This window comes from Eurosta solidaginis, chromosome 3 (assembly GCF_040869045.1).
Source record: "Eurosta solidaginis isolate ZX-2024a chromosome 3, ASM4086904v1, whole genome shotgun sequence".
NCBI lineage: Eukaryota > Metazoa > Arthropoda > Insecta > Diptera > Tephritidae > Eurosta > Eurosta solidaginis.
In genome coordinates, this window is record NC_090321.1 from 142,427,669 (window position 1) to 142,442,024 (window position 14,356).

The 14,356-nt window shown below is 42.6% G+C and overlaps 1 protein-coding gene across 2 annotated transcripts in view; it reads left to right on the top strand.

Moving 5' to 3' along the window:
* Nucleotides 1–14,356, top strand: part of mrj (DnaJ heat shock protein family (Hsp40) member B6 mrj) — a 260,059-nt gene that overhangs the window by 71,228 nt on the left and 174,475 nt on the right. The window lies entirely within an intron of this gene.

The window sequence follows — 14,356 nt, forward strand, 5'->3', positions numbered from 1 at the left end:
TGCAGATCCCAGAGGCAGACGGTATTCATTAGCTCACTGGTGCTCATTTCGTCTCGTTTCGGTTGCGCGCGTTCTCTCTCATGCGCATGCGAAAGGGAATTTTGTACCTGGATGGCGCTTATTGACTTGGTCGGTTGTGTTGGGGTGATCTTTAGTGTCGGTGTTGGTAGTTTAACTGGTTTCCCTTCGTCCTCTTCTACTTCCTTCTCCAACTCCTTCAGTAAGTCTTCACTTGATTTCCTCGTGCGTTTTGCTTGCACGTACGTGCTCAGTGCGCGGCGTTGATCGGCTACGGTTTGGCCTTCCACGGGAATGCTATGCTTCTTACACTCCTCTATCACCCTATCCCCTTTTCAGTAAGCAGATCCAATTGAGTGAGTCGGTATCCAGCGTCGTAACTTCGGGGGCCGGTGTGTTTGTTGTTTCTGATGGTGTGTTCGTCGAACCCGCCCCGGCAGTGTTGGTGGTTATTGTATTTGTTTTTCCACGGTCATCTGCGGAGGAGGGTCCCTGCTCGGGCGCCATTTATGAAGTGGGTTTTGTCTAAGACTGGGGTAACGCTCAGTCAATCCAGAGACGAGTAAAGGTCCCACAAACCCCGTACTGAATAAATACACGATATTTATGTGTTACGAACACACGCACACACGGCTGGAAATATAAGGCGGGCAGCAGCTTTCCGTCGCAAGATGGCGAGGGCGCGTTGCGGCGGCTAACGGTCGTTGGAGTAGAGGAGGTTCGGTAGGGCGGTTGAACGGTCGGGTAACGGACGAACTGGTACGGCGGTACGGAAGCAGGGGCGGGATAGAAGCAGCGGCTTAACGGCGGTAGGATGGCAAGCGGCCAGTGGCTGGTGTAGCAGTGGCGGGACGGATGCCGCGGCTTAACGGCGGTAGGATGGCAGACGGCCAACGGTCGTCGTAGCAGCGGCGTGACGGATGCAGCAGCTTAACGGCGGTAGGACGGCGGACGGCCAACGGTCGTCGTAGGAGCGGCTTAACGGCGGTAGGATGGCGAACGACCAACGGTCGTCGTAGCAGTGCCGGGACGGATGCAGCGACTTAACGGCGGTAGGATGGCAGACGGCCAACGGTCGTCGTAGCAGCGGCGTGGCGGATGCAGCGGCTTAACGGCGGTAGGATGGCGAACAGCCAACGGTCGTCGCAGCAGCGGCGGCTGAATGGTGATAGGACGGCGAACGGCCAGTGGTTGGTTTGGCAGCGGCGGCACCAGCAAGGCGGGATGGGCACAGCGGTAGTATGCGGACGACCAAAGGTCGGCGTAGCACCGGCCGGATGGAAGCAGCGGCGGCGCCAGAGGGGCGACGATGCGACGGCAGCGGCGGTGGATTACGGAGCGCGTACCAGGGCCGTGGTGAGAGGGGTTTACCTGGACAGCGGCGGCTCGTTCCGGGCGGGGTCGGTTGACGGTATCGGCGGGATCGGATTGATCGGCAGTCTTCGGCAGAATCGATAGTAGGCCGGTTGGATACCTGGGGAACAGACTGCGAGGACTCGTTAGTGCTGGTTTCACCGCTGGACACCCCCGCTTCCCTACTTGCACACTAGTAGAAGGTGCGTAAGGGGGTGGGGTTGTACCAGCCGATACACCGTGGGTCGACCCGTGGGCGGAGGGGGAGTGCACCTTAACGCCACAGCGGTAGCCCCTGTGCGCACGCATCGGCTCACGGTGGAAACCAGTGCTGAGGGGAAGGGGTGGAATGGTCATGTAAGCGTCGGGCCGCTCAACGTCTAGGAGGGAGCGGGGGGCAAAGTAGCACAAGGCATCTTCCTCGTCGTCCTTACCTAAGTGAAGGGTGACCCGCGCCATGACGGCGCCCCTGCCACTCAGCCAGTCGAAGCTAGGACTGAGGGGGAGGGGTTGTATTAAGGCATCGGGTCGCACAACACCTAGGAGGGCGCGGGGGGCAAAGTAGCACAAGGCATCCTCCCCGTCGTCCTTACCCAAGTGAAGGGTGACCCGCACCATGACAGCGCCCCTTCCACTCAGCCAGCCTAAGCTAGAACTGAGGAGAAGGGGTTAAATGGTCATGAAGGCGTCGGGCAACTCAACACCTAGAAGGGCGCGGGGGGCAAAGTAGCACAAGGCATCCTCTCCGTCGTCCTTACCTAAGTGAAGGGTGACCCGTGCAATGACGGCGCCCCTTCCACTCAGCTAGCTAGCAGGAGGGAAAAGTATGTCTTAAAAAAGACATCCACTCCCGCTGGCTCACCTGCGAGGACTGAATTGCAAAAATGCAAATTCGATATTTATATGGGTGGTGCCGCAAACTGGTTGAGAAGTCAACACACCATTATTGTGATTTTCATTGGTTTGCTGTAAGTGGTTGTTGGCTATGGTATAAAAGAATAAGTATAAGTGGGTGTTGGCTATGCTATACAAAATTAAGTACAGGGAGGCTCAGGTTTAAGTGAATAAGGAATTCAAGGGGTTTAGTTATTGTAACGCTACGTTACATAAGCATAAATATTTAAAATTCGTGTTTGAATTTAACGTTGGCGACCTTGACAGGACAAGTTAGATTTAAGTTTGTTTAATAGCGAATCGATATAAAAAATATACTAAGTCGGTAAATTCAGATCGCAATATACGCGCCGCGGAACGCGTAACTGTATAGAAACCGGTTCATCATTATAATGTCAATCATAATGTTGTAAATACGCTAAGACACTTGTAAAAATTGTGGACAAGTTTCTAAAAAGAAACATTTACAAAAATAAAAAATCTTAAGAGCTAAAAGCTAAAAGCCCACCTGGCAAGTTAGCGAGACTCTATAGCAGTACATGCCTACCAACAAATTAGGCATCACCTTCGGTAACTATAACATCAGCAAGTTCCTCTCAGCATAACCTTCTTCAGTATGACCGACGCGAAAATAGCTAAATTAAAAATAAAACGTACTACAGCTATTGGGCAACAACAACCCGTAAAAGAATTCGTTGACAAAAATTTAGCCAATGCATCGGTGGAGGAACTTGATACCAGATTGCAGGCACTAGAAAAATACTTCGCAGACTTTCAAACTATTCAAGGACACTTAGAGGAGTTGGAAAATAGTGACACAGAGGCGGTACGTCCAACATACGAAGAACTCAATTTTTCATTACGACCAAAATTAATGACTGCAATAAGCACCATCAAGCTCAAAATTAAAGATCTGACTGGGAGAGATGATCAGAAGGCATCCTTCCGTGGTAAGTCAGTCAAGCTGCTTGAAATTCCTGTGCCTACGTTTTCAGGAGATTCCACCACTGGCTGTCATATTACGAAACATTCTCGGCGCTGGTACATCGCAATGCGGCGCTTGATGACGTCACCCGTTTCCATTATTTACATTCCTAATTAAGAGATGGCGCTCTTCGCCGAATCCAGTCAATGGAAGTCACTGCTGACAACTACAGCGTTGCGCTCAAGCTACTGGTTAATCGATATGAACGACGTAATATCATCGTACGGGAGCATATAAGACAACTTTTCAACATACCCTCTATTGCGGCAAAGGTTGGCCCAATTGCTTTGCGAGAGCTAATTGACTCGGTAAGTATCCAAGTAAGAGCTTTATCGTCATTGGGGAGACCAGTAGAACAATGGGATGGCTTGGTTATTGAGTTAGTATTATTGAAGCTTGACAATGTCACCCTTAAAAAATGGAATGATGAGTGCCCAACTGACTGGCTTCGTACCCTCAATGAGCTTTTAAAATTTCTCGAAAAACGTTGTACTCATTTGGAAGAACGGTCATCAGTTCAGCGGCCAAAACTACTTCCCAACCCAACACCAAATTCTTCTAAGGGCTCAGCACAAGATTGCTCAACGCAGCAGCGATCATCTTTTGCTGCTACGGGGACCGCAAGGCCGCAGTGGCACAAACCATATCATTTATCGGTGCCGAAAATTTCTTGACCTAAGCCCAAAAGAGCGTTGTGATGCTATCCAACAGCGAAATTTATGCAATAACTGCCTTAAGACGGATCATACACATTTGAAGTGTGACTCCCAAAAATGCAGAACCTGTAAATCCACCACACTTTACTGCATAACAACCAATGCTCCGTAAATGCATTCCCTGCTAACAATCCGGCTCATTGCAGCACTTCCAAAAATGATTGACAATTAACTTCAGCCATGTCGATGAAAAACGCACCTCTCTGAAGTTGGCAAGACAACTTTTACGTGGAAAAACATTATCTATTGGGAAAATTGCCGTAATTTTCCGTGAAACAAAAAAATTCGCCTCGGCCATATTTTAGAAAATATAGGGTGGCACGCCAACTTCACGTGGTTTCCACCCTCAGAAAACCATCTTAGAGACCAGCTACGGCAAATTCACATGCAAATTATTTCACGTGAAGTTAGCGTGCCACTTTTCGAAAACCACCTTAGAGACCAGCTAGGAAAATAATTCTTGCACGTGAATTTGCCCTAGATAAGTGGCATATTTTATAATTTCGAAAAAAAAATTCATATTTTTTTTATAGTGCACCGCCCACTTTATTCCTTTTCGTTCCAAAGTGGTACCAAAAAAAAAAGTTAAAATTTTTTTTTCTAAATTATAAAATATGCCACTTATCTACGGCACATTCGTGTGCAAGAATTATTTTCCTAGCTGGTCTCTAAGGTGGTTTTCGAAAAGTGGCACGCTAACTTCACGTGAAATAATTTGCATGTGAATTTGCCGTAGCTGGTCTCGCCCTCCCACCCCCTAGATCCATGAGGAGTTCGGGGTCGCCAGAGCCTCGGCTGTTAATGAAGGATTCGCCACGGATAGGTGAGGTTGACAATTGGGTTTGGAGAAGCGATATATTGCGCTGGCAACCTAAAAGTGTTGCGCTATACAACCCCTTGAATCTGGTATTTTATTAGCCTCTTACGACAGGCATACCTACCGCGGGTACATTCTGACCCCCTAACCCGCTGGGGGACAGCCTATGGTGCTTGCTGTTATTTGCGCAGCATTGATGCTAATAACGTAGTCACTGTCAAGTTAATATGCTCTAAATCGCGGGTAGCACCAGCATCATCGAAATCTATTGCAAAGTTAGAGCTGCAAGCAGCTGTGCTAATGGTAGAACTGGGCGAGCGCCTGCAAAACATTTTTCCCATGCCCATAAAATAAAAATATCTCTAATGTATATATTTGATTTTATATATATTTCTACACCGACTCCAAAATCGTGCTAGCTTTGATAGCAATGCTTTCGTACACATGGACAACCTTCGTCGCAAATAGAGTGTTGAAAATCCAAGAACTTACACGCACAGAAGAATGGTCCTACGTCAACACCAATGAAAATCCTGCAGATATCATATCTCGCGGTACTCTACCATGAGAATTCGGCTCGAACGAATAATTGCCTATTGCTTTCGATTTGTGAATAATGCCCGAACGTCAGCAGACAAACGCCATAAAGGTCCATTAACCATACTTGAGTTGGAAGCGGCACTTACAGCCTTAAATCTGAATACCCAGCGCAGTTATCTTGCTTCGGAATACAATTCGTTATCTAAAAATATTGCTGTAGAAAAGTCTAGCCGAACCCGAAGTTTGGATCCATTCTTAAGCTCAGAAGGACTCATACGAGTTGGTGGACGCCTTCAGCACAACAATTTTGAATATGGCTCCAAACACCAAATAATATTACCACCCACTTTGACGGCTTGTGGGAAGCTGCGGTTAAACAGGAAAAATATAACTTGGCCAATGCCAGAGTTGTTGCAAATGCTACTCTATCTTTCGAAGAGCTTGCAACCATCACCGCTCAAATTGAGGCAATTTTGAATTCTCGCCCAATGACACCACTCTCATCTGACCCCACAGATTTGGAAGCATTAACACTGGGTCACTTCCTCATTGGCGAGCCCCTAACTGCGTTGCCAGAACCTGATCTGACTGATGTGAACTACAATCGTCTGTCGCGTTTTCGACGACTGCAACAGCTACAACAGATTTTTTGGCGCAGATGGTGTCGAGACTACTTGCAACTGCTCCAACAGCGCTACAAGTGGACTTAAAGGGCTGATTCCTTATTGCCGAAAACCCTTGTTCTAGTTCAAGATGAGAACCTGCCACCAAACAAGTGGTCCCTCGGTCGAATTTTGTCATTAATCCCTGGACGGGATGGAGTTCATCGCATTGCTGAAATAAAAACACAGCACGGAGTTTACAAACGGGCTATTGCGAAGCTATACTAGCTAGATTAAAATTACTTAAAATTTATTTACATACATTCTCTTAAAACAATAACTCTAAATACCAAAGTTTCACATTACTTTTATGCTATGCTTTATGTTCTCTTAGATTTACGTCACTATATCAGGCCACGAATCTAACGGGTTAATTTCCATTGCTTTTACATGTACCTTCTTTACCATAACAGCAAATAAGCAGTAGAAAAAGTAAAATGAGTTTAGTTCTTCTACCGCGCTCATTACTGTGTACTCGCAAATAATAAATTGAATAAAGAATAATTATACCTGGTTTGATACATAGCATAAATATTGAAAATTCGTGCTTGAATTTAACAATAATTACGGACAATGAATTTCGTTTTTAAGTCCTAAAAATTGTTCGTTTGTCGATTTATGTTAGACATAAAAGCCTTTGAAAATAATTCGATTTCGACTTGAAATATGATACCACAAGTCATGCTGCAACACGATACGAAATGCATGGAGTTTGCTTTGTTGAATATTTGAAGAGATTAGTGACTCGTAGAACCGCAGCCAATGCGGGAGATTGAGATGGACAAGTAATATTACATCTTTTTATCCAGATCGAACTCGATCGTCTGTTGGAATGTATGTTATTATTGTTGTGTTAACAGTGCTTCGCCCCATTCAATGGGCATGACCATTCATAAATTTCCGCAAAATCCTCTAACGGGAGTCCAATGAAACTGGCAGTTTCAACAGGGGCGTAACATATTGAGATTTGTGTTAGAGGCGTAGGTTCCACATTACAATTGAAAAGATGGTTGGTGCCATGTGGGGAAGCATCGCATGGTGGAGGTGGGGCTAGATCAAGCTTTTGTTTGCTAGGATGTCCTGGTTTGTGACAGTTTAGCAAACACTGCATGTTCTACATTTCGTTGTGCTCTTTAATGTTGAGCTCTTTGGCGTCGCTATGTAAGTGGTGTTCATAAGGTCATAAGGAGATATCCCGTGGCAGTTCTGATTGCAGCATTTGACAGGCCTACAGCCTTTTCCAGTATGTTTATAAGACCGGACGACCAAACTGGTGACGCGTAGGTCATGAGTGGTCGGCGAATTGCTTTGTACCTAGTTAGCAACGTTTCTTTATCTTTTCCCCAGGTGCTGCCCGCAAGCGACTTGAGGATTTCTTGCGGCTTCGTATTTATATACAATTTTGGTGGCATACGCATTGAAGTTAAGAGTTGTTGTTGTTGTAGTTGTTGTAGCGATAAGGTTGTTCCCCGAAGGCTTTGGGGAGTGTTATCGATGTGATTGTCCTTTGCCGGATACGGATCCGGTATGCTCCGGTAACACAGCTCCATAAAGGTGCTAGCCCGACCATCTCGGGAACGATTTATATGGCCACATTATACCTTCAGGCCATCCCTCCCTCCCCACCTTCAAGTTCCATGAGGAGCTTGGGGTTGTCAGTGCCTCGTCTGTTAGTGAAACGGGATTCGCCGCTCGAAGGTGAGGTTGACAATTGGGTTTGGAGAAGCTATATATTGCGTTGGCAACCTGAAGGGTTGCGCTACACAACCCCTTGAATCTGGTATTTTAGTCGCCCCCTACGACAGGCATACCTACCGCGGGTATATTCTAACCCCCTAACCCGCTGGGGGTGAAGGTTAGAGTATTATCGAACGTTACCCCTAAGATCTTTGGATGACTGAAAGTCGGTAGGACACCATCGAGCGTCCAATATTTGCGTCATATGTTCCTTCCACGACGTAAACAGAGTGGCCGTGGATTTTGTCGGTGATAATACCAGGTTGCGCGAGCTGAAGGAACTAGAAAGATCGAAGAGATTGCTGGTTGTTATAAATAATAAAAGAATAAATGTAAGGCGCGATAACCTCCGAAGAGATTTAAGGTCGCGCTTCTCTTCCAATTTGCGTCGTGCTCCTCTTGATTTTCCCTACAAATTGGCCTGACGGGACCTACATGTTTTATGCCGACTCCGAACGGCATCTGCAAGGCAGATGAGTTTTCACTGAGAGCTTTTCATGGCAGAAATACACTCGGAGCGCTTGGCAAACACTGCCGGGGGGCGACCCCGCTTAGAAAAATTTTCTTCTAATTGAAAAAACTTATTTCTAAAATTTTGATGTTGCTTTGCCCGGGGTGTGAACCCAGGGCATACGGTGTTGTAGGCGGAGCACGCTACCATCACACCACGGTGGCCGCAATATGGTTATTATAAGCTTTTATTTAGTTTCACTTGGCTGTTGTCTGTAATCAAATCTTGCAAGTTAAATTTGATACACTTCCCGGTGTCCTATTGAGCTGAAATTTTGCACGCATGTATAACTCCGTTGGCAATGCAATATTACTTTGCGAGAATTCGACAAATTAATCGATAACAGAGTTATAGGTAAAGATTTGTACTCACAAGCAATAAAAGCCTAAGTCCCAGACAAACCCGGCCTAGCTACAGCGGTACCTATTCGTGGAGTCTGAGACTTAGGCGATTGTTGCTTGTAACCATAGATATTTATATTGCATATTAACGAAAGTGAAAACTCATCTGCCTTGCAGATGCCGTTCGGAGTCGGCATAAAACATGTAGGTCCCGTCCGGCTAATTTGGAGGGAAAAATCAAGAGGAGCACGACGCAAATTGAAAGAGAAGCTCGGCCTTAGATCTCTTCGGAGGTTATCGCGCCTTACATTTATTTTCATTATTTATTAACGAGCTGCGAGATCCACGGACTTGACGCTGTAGCAATTCCATGCCATTACTACGCGGGCATCGGATTCACCATGCCATTTTGTAGGAGAAAATTTTCTTACGACGTGGTGAATCCCACCCTTACTTCCATGTTCTTTGTTTAGAGGGATGGTGAAGAACCTACAGCGGCTCAAGAATGCAGGTAACTTCGCTTTGTTTGTGTACACAACGAACGTAGAAGTTAGGCTGTTATCGCTAAATGTTGCATACTTTTCTGCGCACTTGATTTTGTTTTACAGACTTTTGGCGATGGAATTTTAGCTAAGTGAAAGTTGGAATTTTATTTTAAAACAGATTTAACCCACAGAGCAGAGATATGCAATGAGTAGTTGTAAACTGAACGCGACATAGGCAAAATCACAATAAAATATGATTTTAAGTTAGTTGACACTGTTTGACACAATTTTATATGTAATAAATAAAATTTAAGGCGCGATAACCCCCGAAGAGATTTTAGGCCGAGCTTCTCTTCCAATTTGCGTCGTGCTTCTTTTTAATTTTTCCTACAAATTGGCCGGACGAGGCAGATGAGTTTTCACTGAGAGCTTTTCATGGCAGAAATACACTCGGAATGCTTGCCAAACACTGCCGAGGGTCGACCCCGCTTAGAAGAATTTTCTTCTAATTGAAAAACCTTATTTTTAAAATTTTGATGTTGCTTTGCCCGGGGTGTGAACCCAGAGCATTCGGTGTGGTATGCGGAGCACGCTACCATCACACCTCGGTGGCCGCCATTTATATGTGCTCTCTGTCAAAAATGCTTTAACTATTTTAGTCACATTTTATTTCGATTATGGATATGCCCCAATATATTCGCATCATGATATAAAAAATCGTGTACTCATACTCAGTCAGGGTTATTTAAACGTAGCGATTCGTATCAGTAATTTGGTTGAGTCTTTTTATCCTGACACCGCGTTAGCGTTGAACGCGAAATTTCTGACAACCGAAGATGCTGATATCCGAAATGAAGCCACTTTTGGCAAACACATACGATATGTTTTCTCGAAAATCTGTATATTCATATGTACGTATGTATGTATTTAACGTTTTGTTGTTGCAAGAACACGTGAACATGTGTATGCTACAACAACAACAACATGTGTATGCACATATATACAAATTCATTTGAATGAGTTGAAAAAAGCATGGGGCGCACTCCAAAAGCACAATTGCTGGCGAAGTTGATTAGTGATAACTTCTTGGAAGGCACAGTTGCAACTTTGCGACAAATTAGTGAGCATAAAAATTGTCCGCTCCACTCACTCAACGTTTTTATCGATTGGTTGTTGACAGTTGGCTTAACGTATCGTTTTTAAAGCACAATTTATGATAAATGATTAGCTGAGCTAGCAGTTGCGCTTTGAAATTCACCCTTCGAAGCAAAATTTGCCTCGTATTTCAATTAAAATTTCGTGCGAAAGCAGACCAAACACTAGAATAGTTCGTGAGAGACCGTTGTCGCTTGTATCCATATGTATCATAGCTTATACTTATACATCAATTTTTGTATGTAAACGAATAGATCAGGCTGGCTGCGCTTGGTTGCTTCATACGTACTCATACTCAAATTGCTGCGCATATATTAGAGTATCAAAAGAGTTACCTGATGCCGATCTCTGCCACAGAGAAAATTTGTTGGTTATGAATGTAGTTTTTTCTGATCGCTAACGTTGCGCCTCAGGGTACCATGGCGAACCCTCTACAATGGACCTCGGGGGGGATGGACCGTTTTTGTCCTATACTCGTGGGAACAAAAATAAAATTAAAAAAAAATTTTTAAAAATAAGCTTTTATTATGGGTGAATAAAATTAACTAAAAAGTAAAAAATAAAATTAAAGAAAAAACCTTTTTTAAAAATAAGCTTTTTTTATTGGCTAATAAAATTAACTAAAAAGTAAATAAAATTAAAAAAAAAACTTTTAAAAATAAGCTTTTATTATTGGTTAATAAAATTAACTAAAAAGTAAAAAATAAATTGACTGTAAGAAATATAACACTCTATAAGTTCATTGTAACCTTTAACGATAATTAGGCTTCTTCGTATGCGACAAAAAAATTCCATATTGTACATAATTATATATTTTTAACATTAAAACTTTGCACCTAAATTATTAAATCTTAGAGTTTATATCACAGGGGTATTTGTTCTAATAAAAGTATGTTACATTGTGATAACAAGAAAAGTAAGTCCTTAATTATACCATCAAAATTTAACACGCTTTTATTAGAACAGTTAGGACTGTGATATAAACTGTAAGACTTAATAATTTAGGTGTAAAGTTTTAATGTTAAAAATATGTAATTATGTACAATATGCAATTTTTTTGTCGCAGACGAAGAAGCCTAATTATCGTTAAATGTTACAATGAACTTATAAAGTGTTATATTTCCTTACCGTCAATTTATTTTTTACTTTTTAGTTAATTTTATTAACCAATAATAAAAGCTTATTTTTAAAAAAGTTTTTTTTCTTTAATTTTATTTTTGAAACTAATTCATCTATTGAAGGACCAAGTCCTGCTGCCATAATCGTGCAGTCGTCGGCATAGAAAATGATTGTAACTCCGTCTGGTGGGAAGGGAGTTTTGATATGTAGATTATGTACCGGTCTTAAGCTCATTAATTCTTAAAACATCTTAAGTAAAATTGAACACATCATTAAACATACAAACATATAAATGCACAAACTGAACCCGAGTTGAAATATCGTACTCTAAGGGCCTTCTGCAGTGAAGAAGAATGGTACAATAACAAATACAAAAAAGCACACCTTGTACAAATTAACGTAAAAACAGAGTGTCTCTAAATTGTGCAAAATTGTAAAAAATAGGTAAAACTGGCATTAGCAAAGAAAGCAAATACAACACATTAGCCCAATTGTTAGGTGTTGGAAAAAACATTACGAAATTGTCTGCCGATGATGACGTATCGGTTTTCGAAATGGTGCCATCGCAATATGCCATTAATTGTTTCCGTCTTTTTAGTTTTTCCTCAATAAACAAAAATAATAATTGAATAACATTTATTACTGTTGTTGGAGCGATAAGGACCCTTTCCGAAGGCCTTGGGGAGTGTTATGTTGTTTTATTGTTGTAGCGATAAAGACACTCCCCGAAAGCCTTGGGGAGTGTTATCGATGTTGATGGTCCTTTGACGGGTGCAGATCCGGTACGTTCCGGTAACAAGCGCCATAAAGGTACTAGCGCGTCCATTTCGGGAACGATTTAGTATGACTACATTAAACATTCTAGGTCATAACTCCCTCCCACCCCCTAGATCCATCAGGAGTTCAGGGTCGCCAGAGCCTCGGCTGTTAATAAAACAGGATTCGCCACGGGTAGGTGAGGTTGACAATTGGGATGGAGAAGCTATATATTGCACTGGCAACCCCTTGAGAGGGTTGCGCTACACAACCCCTTGAATAAATTTGGTATTTTAGTCGCCTCTTACGACAGGCATACCTGCCGCGGGCATATTCTAAGCTCCCTACCCCGCTGGGGGGAACAGTTATTAATCACCGGAGTTAAGCTCATTAATTCTTAAAAATTTTAAGTAAATGTTGTAATTAAACAATTATTTTATTACAACAAGAAAAAATTATGAAGTGAAAAAGTTTTTTTTCTATGTCAACACATGAAAATATTTTACAAAGAATTCTTTAATAAAAAAATTTAAACAAGTGGAATTTCACATAACAAGTGGGTTACCACATACCTCCCCTCTAAGAAATTACATAAGTGTCAAAATAATAATAATTAATATGGCAATTCATTCGATTGAAAGACTGGTTTCAAAACTTCTATAGATTTTTTTTAATTTTATCTTTAAGTGAAATTTCAAAGTATTTTGAAAATCGTTCAATAATTTCGTACGGTCATTCGATTGAGAGACTGGTTTCAAAACGTCTATAGATTTTTTTTAATTTCATCTTTAAGTGAAATTTTAAAGTATTTTGAAAATCGTTCATAACTTCATACGGTCCTAAGTATTTACAATCTAAAGATGATCGACCAGGACCAGCATCAAGACGAATCCAAAACAGGAGTGCATGTATTTAAATCTTTGTTAATAAAATGGGTTTGCTAGAATTTGCCGAAGTTGAAATAGGTTGTAAATTTTTCATAAATCTTTTTAAAGTTGAAACAAAATCTGTAGGATCTCCAACTAGTTGTGGTTGAAAGAAACCTCCTGGAAGTTGATTTTGTTCTCCATATATACGTTCAGCAGAAGTAGTATTCAAATTATCTTTAAAAGAAGTACGAATTCCTAAAAGCACGGAATTTAGCGTTGATGTCCATTGTAAATTTTCACTACACCTTAATCCTGTCTTTAGAGTACGGTGAAAACGCTCCAATAAACCATGCGTGATAACCTATGATAAACTATGATAAGTGACATGATGTGTTGCTCTAAGAAATTTTGCAAGATCACGAACAAGTGATGATACAAATTGACCTCTATCAGAAATAAGAATATTTGGACATCCAAACCGGCACACCCAAAAATCACAAATCGTTCTGCAAACTGTTTCAGCTTTAGTATTTACAATAGGAAAAGCTTCCGGCCATCGACTAAATTCGTCAAAACAAGTGAGTAAATAACTGCATCTTTCAGATATTGGTAATGGACCAACCAAATCTATATGGACTTCTTTAAAACGACCACAGCTTACTGGAAATTTTCGAAGTGGACTCGAAATGTGCCTTGAAATTTTGGATTTCTGACATGAGGTACAAGATTTAGTCCACTCTACCACAGCCTTATTCACTGAAGGCCAGAAAAAATTCTTTGTGATTAACTTTTTAGTCGCCCGAATGCCAGGTTGCGATAAATGGTGAATATTTGGGAAAAATTTAAACAACGTGACATCAGGACGGACAAGGCGACAGCTGTTTCGATTATACCTTGTAAATCTCTTCAAAGCCTTTTCTCCCGCTAAGCCCGCCTTGTCGGGCAGGTGGTCGTACGACCAAGATGAACGACTCAATACCAAATTGTAATAAGGAGGATGATAAGAGGAGAACTGAGTCGCAAGCAAGGACGACGAATACGCATTAAGCGATGCGTCGGACTCGGGCAGCGAGAGTAGTTCTGATTTAATGAACTCCGTGTTGGAAAAACACACAAATGAAAACGGAGTAGAAGAGTGGAGAAGGGTACGGAGCAGAGGAAGTAAAAGAGCTCTCTCGCAGTGCCGTGCAGCACTAAGAATTGTCCAATGCCTGGGAGCAGTGGTCGACCCAAAAGAAGTGGAGATCGAGCGCTTGGAATGGGCCTATGAGGCGGTAGAAGTAGGTCGAAGGCAGTGCAAAAGGTTTGCTGCTAGAAACCCTCGGTTTTGCAACCGGTACGAGGAGGAAGAAGCGTCGAATGGCAGAATGAAGAGGCAACGTTCGGCGGAAGGCGATG